Source organism: Sylvia atricapilla, chromosome Z (assembly GCF_009819655.1).
Source record: "Sylvia atricapilla isolate bSylAtr1 chromosome Z, bSylAtr1.pri, whole genome shotgun sequence".
Lineage (NCBI taxonomy): Eukaryota > Metazoa > Chordata > Aves > Passeriformes > Sylviidae > Sylvia > Sylvia atricapilla.
This window is the reverse complement of record NC_089174.1, coordinates 219,765-225,766: the sequence shown is the minus strand read 5'-3', so window position 1 is coordinate 225,766 and position 6,002 is coordinate 219,765.

The following is a 6,002-nucleotide window of genomic DNA, read 5'->3' as shown; positions in this document are numbered from 1 at the left end:
GCTGGGAGCAGGTGAGCTGTGCACCTTCCTCCAGGAGCTGAGCCCAAGCTGACCAACAGACAGCGTGGAAGGTGCTAGAAATCACAGAAATTGAGCTAGAAAAGATGCCCTAGTCTCGTCCCCCACTTCAACACAGACTGTATAAACTTGCATGGCTGCAAACATGCTCACTATGCTGCTCTCACCCCACAGTGCCACAGATGTCCTGGGCAATCCCATCCCTCACATTTAGGAAGGGTTTCTCAGTGTGAAGCCTACCAATTCCTGCAGCAGCCCAAACTGTTACTTCTCACCTTACCCCTTGCAGATACAGGGAACAAATTACTTGTGTCCCTGCAGTGGGTTTGGGTATTTGACTGTCACGTTTCCTGTTGTGTGTGTGCAGAATGTGGTGGCAGGAGAGGGGGAATCTCCATCAATGAGAGCCAATCTTTTTCATGCAAAGAGATGAAATTCTGCTTTTTTGGCAAAAGTGAACTTTCATTAATTCTCCCAGCTGGAGGTTCACCATTTTCCAGAGGAATTTGGCCATTTTCCCAGTGTGCAAAGTCTCTGTGGGTTAGCACCAGCAGGGTTTCATTTTCACAAGATCAGACTCCAAATATGCAACACGGCCTATTGTCTAAATACAGTATGAGCACAGCTCAAGCCACCTGATCAGGGCCTGGTTTCCTGGCATTTACTTTCCCCATCTGTTGGCTTTTAGCATAAATTGAAGCACAAATGCCTACTAATGCTAGTCTCACATATGAACGTGCTCACAAAGCTATATTCTATCATGCAGAGCATATTGGACCCAGTTCAGTTTGTGTGAAATATAAGGCACATCCTCCCAAAGGCAAAACTGGAATTGCTTTGAGGGTGTGCTCCTTGCCCAGACCTCTCCCTGCTGCACATGCACATGCTGGAGACCTCTTTTGGAAAAGAGAGAAATGCACGTAAATGGGAGCTTCCCTCAGTCTGGCTCTGATCCTGCTTCATTTCTCATCTGACCTCCAAACACGTTCCAAATGAGCTCGCGGAAATCAAGCCTGTTGTGTGAAAGACACAGAGTTTTGCATGATGCTGCCCCAGATCTCCCTGCACGTTAACGCCTGGGATGTGCAGAGAAGTGACCCACCCCAGCTCAGCAGGATGCCTCCTGCACTGCCACACACCAGCCTAGAACCAGCCTGGCATTCCCAAATTGCCCACGGCCTCCCAGGATCCTCTCTGCACAAGGGTTGCAATAAACCTGACCTTCTGGACTAGGTTAAACATCTACCCTCCTAAAAGTGCAATGGATGGGTACAGAAACCAAAGCTAGTGTTTCACCATCACTCAGTTTCAAAGGATCCTCTTTAAGCATTCTAGCTCAGTGTTGTCTTGAGAAATCCGGACTCAGAGTAGGGGTTTGTCCTGTGCCCCTGACCATTTCCCTCAGTCTTCTGCCCTGTGTCACATCCCTATGGAGCAGGGCCCCTCGTATGCCATTACCCAGCCGCGGAGACTGCCAGTGCTCAGCCCTGAACCAGGTTTCTGAAGGTCAGTTCCCCCATAACCCGGACAAGGAGGGATCATGCCAATTAAGAAGCTTACCAAAATCAGCACCTAGACCTAACCCATGAGGCTTTTCTGGATTTGTGTGCCTGTAATTTCAACAAAGGAGCTTCTTCCATATGTGCACATTCTTAACATCTTGATTTGCCTTTATCTCTTTGATTCATGCTTAAAAACAGCTATAAAATCTTGTGCCATATTTAACCTTCTGTTTCTCAGAATTGGCTGAGAAAGCACCAGCTCCCTTCTCAAAGATGGGCAGTGTGTGACTCCTCTGATGGAGCTTGTACATTGCTGTATCTACTCTTGGTGATACATCCAAGGGCAGCCTCTGGGCCCTTCTCTGTGAGCATGAAGCAGCAGCTCTGTGCTCCTGATGGATCATGCTTAGGACGTTTTGTTTTGCTTTCTCCATTCCCAAGAAAGTGTGCTATTTTCTACTTTATATTCCTTGGCAATTCCAGACAAGGTCTTGATCGCATCCTTGCATGCAGACAGCACATGAAACTCCCTTCTGAGCCCAAATCTCCATTCATCTGCTTTCCCCAGTGCCACATGCATATTTTGTCCTCCCTTGGTGTTGCATGTTCATGAGAAGCCAAGCAGGCACAAAGCCAAATGGGCAAGAGGCCTCAGCAGAGGTCGGGGAGCAGGTTTGACATGGTCCCAGGAGAGCTGCAGCAGTCAAGGGACAATGGTGACACACAGACAACAGTGGTGGTTGCATCCACACACCAGTTTTGTGGCACTCCCAAGGCTGGGGTAGATGAAACCTAAACTGAAATTTAGAGGGAGCTCTATCAGAGACCTTTTCTTTCCCTTCCCTGCTCCTGCCCAGGTCTCTGCCCAAATTTCAAGTGTTCAGGTGTATTTTTCTAGAGGAATTTTCACAGTAAAGCTGGAGCAAAAGGAAAAGGCATAGGTGCCTCACATATCCTGAATCTCTGGCTCAGGCAGCTGCTTGCTCCCAGCAGCCTTAGGACAGAGTGTTATTCCCCCAGAGAATAGGGCTTGGCAGGAAACACACTGTTCCTCCAGAGGAGGAGCAGAGGGATGCGTCTGGGAACAGCAGCATAGACACCTCCCTGTGTACCCAGGTGCTGTTCTCATCAGACACACCCTTTTGCCAGCCCTGTGCTCCTGTAGTGCAGGAAAGGCACAGCCAGGGAATTGCCAGGCATGTGCCCAGGGCACCCCAGTGAGCTGGGAGAAAGGTCCACAGAGCCAGGGCTGTTTCCCATGCTCACACAAGCTGCCTCACAAACCCCAGACCTGCTTCCACCAAGAGCTGTTCACTAAGTGATGCCACATGGACACTACCCCAACAAAGACTGTGCACAGCTTGGCCAAGCATTTCTCCAAGACAAAGCAAAGGGCTTTTTGACCTGCATGTGTCCAGGGCAGCTCCCCACAGATGGGGTCTCAGCTCGGCACTGGCCACATCTGGAAACAGCCACTGCTTTGCAATGCAGGAGATTTGTTCACCAGCAGAACCCACTCTGGAGAGCTTTGCAAGTGGTGTAAGACCAGTCCTGGGAGCACACACCACTTCTTCCCCTTGCCAAACTCCTCCTTTTAAGAAAAAAATAAACTCACCTCTCAAAGTACAAGGAATTGCTTAGCAATGCATCTAGAGCAATCATTCATGTGGCCAAATGGTGTGCCTGGGAGTGTAGCCCCACAGTCTGGACCCAAGACTGGTGAGTTTGGAGATGCTGTCGCTCCACTTAACAGAATGGAGGAGAAACCATTGATTTGACTTTCCTCCAACAAATAGTTTTGGATGAATCAGCCATAAATTCCTCCCTCCTGTGAGTTTTTAGGGCAGGGAAGGCTTTGCTGGCAGAAGAGGAAAAAAAAGTTGCACCACCTTGCACCACCCCAGACCTCCTCAACTAGAAGAAAGCCCCTTCATCACTAACTCATTTCAAGATGGGTGTTTTTCACTCCACAACTTATTGTGAACCTGATGGGCACCACAGCCCATGCCAAGAGCATGGTCAGAAGCAGGAACAGGCTGGGTTCTGTGTGTCCCCAGTGCAGCAGTCCCATGCAAAGCACACCACCTAGTTGTCACCCCTGAGCATCCCAAGTTCTGGTCCAGTCCTGAAAAATATGTTCTGAGTGTTGGTAAGGACGCCTGCATTACCTTACTATGAACAGTCTCTTCAGACTCTGGTGTAACACTTCTTTCCAGCACAGCACGGATTGTGTCCTACTCCAAGCACTGGCAAATATTACATGCTTTTTAAAAACAAAGCACAGCATTCCAGCCCTCAGGTTGAAGTGCTTAAAACAGTCACTGTGATGTGGGCCAATATGCATTACATATGTGTAATTACACATGTGTAATAGTGTGTAGTGTAATTACATACATGTAATTTGATAATCAAGACTAATCCTTTTTTTTTTTTTTTTTTGGTGTTTCTAGCTATAAAAGGAGCAACTTTGTCACAACAGCATCTTTCCACTCTGGCATGGAAACAGGCAGGCAGCAGACATGAGACTGAACACTTGGGAAAGTGCCTTTGCACACATAGCGTGCGGAGAACCCGAGCTCCTGGAAAAGCCTGCCTCAGTCAGACAAATCAGGCTTATAAACTCACCCCTTTTTCGGAGGAGGGAGAGCAGGAAGGGGGCTAATGGCTGCTTTATTGCATTAGGCAGCATCTTCATTAAGGCAGAGAAGAGTAACTGAGGGGAATGCACACGTAGCGTGACTTCTTTGCTAGAACCCTACAAACCACCAACTGGCAGCTCCTTGGCTTCTCGCCACCCAAATCCAAGAGACCATCTGGCAACTGGTTCAGTTATCCCTCCCCAGTTAACAGATGTACACTAGATGGTGTGGGAATGGCATTTTGCAGAAGCAATTAGTTTAATCCTCAGATAAACAGTTTAAATTCCAAGTGATTTGGAGGAAAAAGAAAAAGAAAAGGGAAAAGAAAATCCAAAAAACAAACCAAGTTGTTTCCAGTTTCAGTAACTAATGAACAGCCAATTCAGCTGGTTTCACCAGTGATGTGCACCCACGGGGCTTGTTCATTTTCCCAGCTTCATGTGCTGGACAATACAAATCCACTAGATTTATTTGGAGGCTGCAACTGTATGGCCCCCACTCCCACGGCTGTGCAATAGCTGCACCCACTCTCCCACAGCCAAAACCCAACTGGTCTCCAAAACACAGATCTTTCCTGACTTCAGCTCCTTGTCTGGCCTTGGGCAAATAATTTAACCTGGTTAAATCAATTTGCTTGGCTCACACACCTCCCTGCCTCCAGAAAATGAGGTAAATTATGTGGTCCTGCTACAGGGAGTATTAAGGTGGAATCAATTAGGGTTTGTGAGGCACTTGGAGAGTCTTGAATAGGAGAAATTATTGAAATAGAGAACATCCTTATTAATTACACTAACTAATTAATTATTATTAAATTAGAACAATCTTGTTCTCTTGAGAGGAGAAAAATGTGTTTTCCAACCATTTCTTTTGCTCACATCCTTGGAAGAGTGACTTCCAACTGAAGAAGACTGAATGAAGAGCTTAACCCAAATAAAATAAATTGCCAGTAATTTCTGGTATCCCCTATGCCATTATTGAACAATTTGCATTTGAATCAGAGCTTTTTCCATCACAATCCAACTTCACCTGATCCTGCTCTATAATCATCATCCCCATTTATGAAATCCCAGCATGTTGCCACAGAAATTATGTCACAAATTCATCATTATGATTTCCCCAGCAGGAGCAATTGGAGCTGGAGATTGGCTGTAAAAGTTGCCTTTTTTCCCAGTCCTGCTTTAAAGATATTTTAATATTTTTTTAAGGCAGAGAAGTGAGATTAGCTACCGTGGGGAATTAGACAAGCATGCCATGAATATCCCAGGGATACAAGATTACATCCATGAGTCACAGGAACCATAAAATATGATCAAGAGACTTTATGGAGGATGATCTTTGAAATCAACTCCTAATTGCTGAGCGGTTTACACAAAATCGACTATTAGTTAAAAAAAAAAAAAAAAAGTCAAAATTCAAAAGTGAACTCAACTGATAATAGTGAAGTTACAGCTCCTCCCATCAGGAAGGTTTATCTGTAAAGCCACTCCAAACCCACGGCTTATAGGTTTGCATACTCCTTTGATAACATGGTAATTAATCAGGTACTGTGGCAAGAAACATTCAGAGAGTAAACTTTCAAGGTAAATTATTTATATTTAAATATTTTACACTTTTCTTGCTAGGTTACACTTCTCCCACTGCTGCTTGTCAAAGGCTGGCATGTGCTGCATTTCCTAATGAGAGCCATTGAAGAACCTTGACACAGGAAAACCTCAAAACAAAGACTATTTCTGCTATACGCAATGCACTTTGTCAGCAATTGTCTTACTATACCTCTTAATCATTGAAAACAAACAACGTCAGAATTAAAAGCCTCTTTTTATCAGCGTTAAAGCTGAGAAAA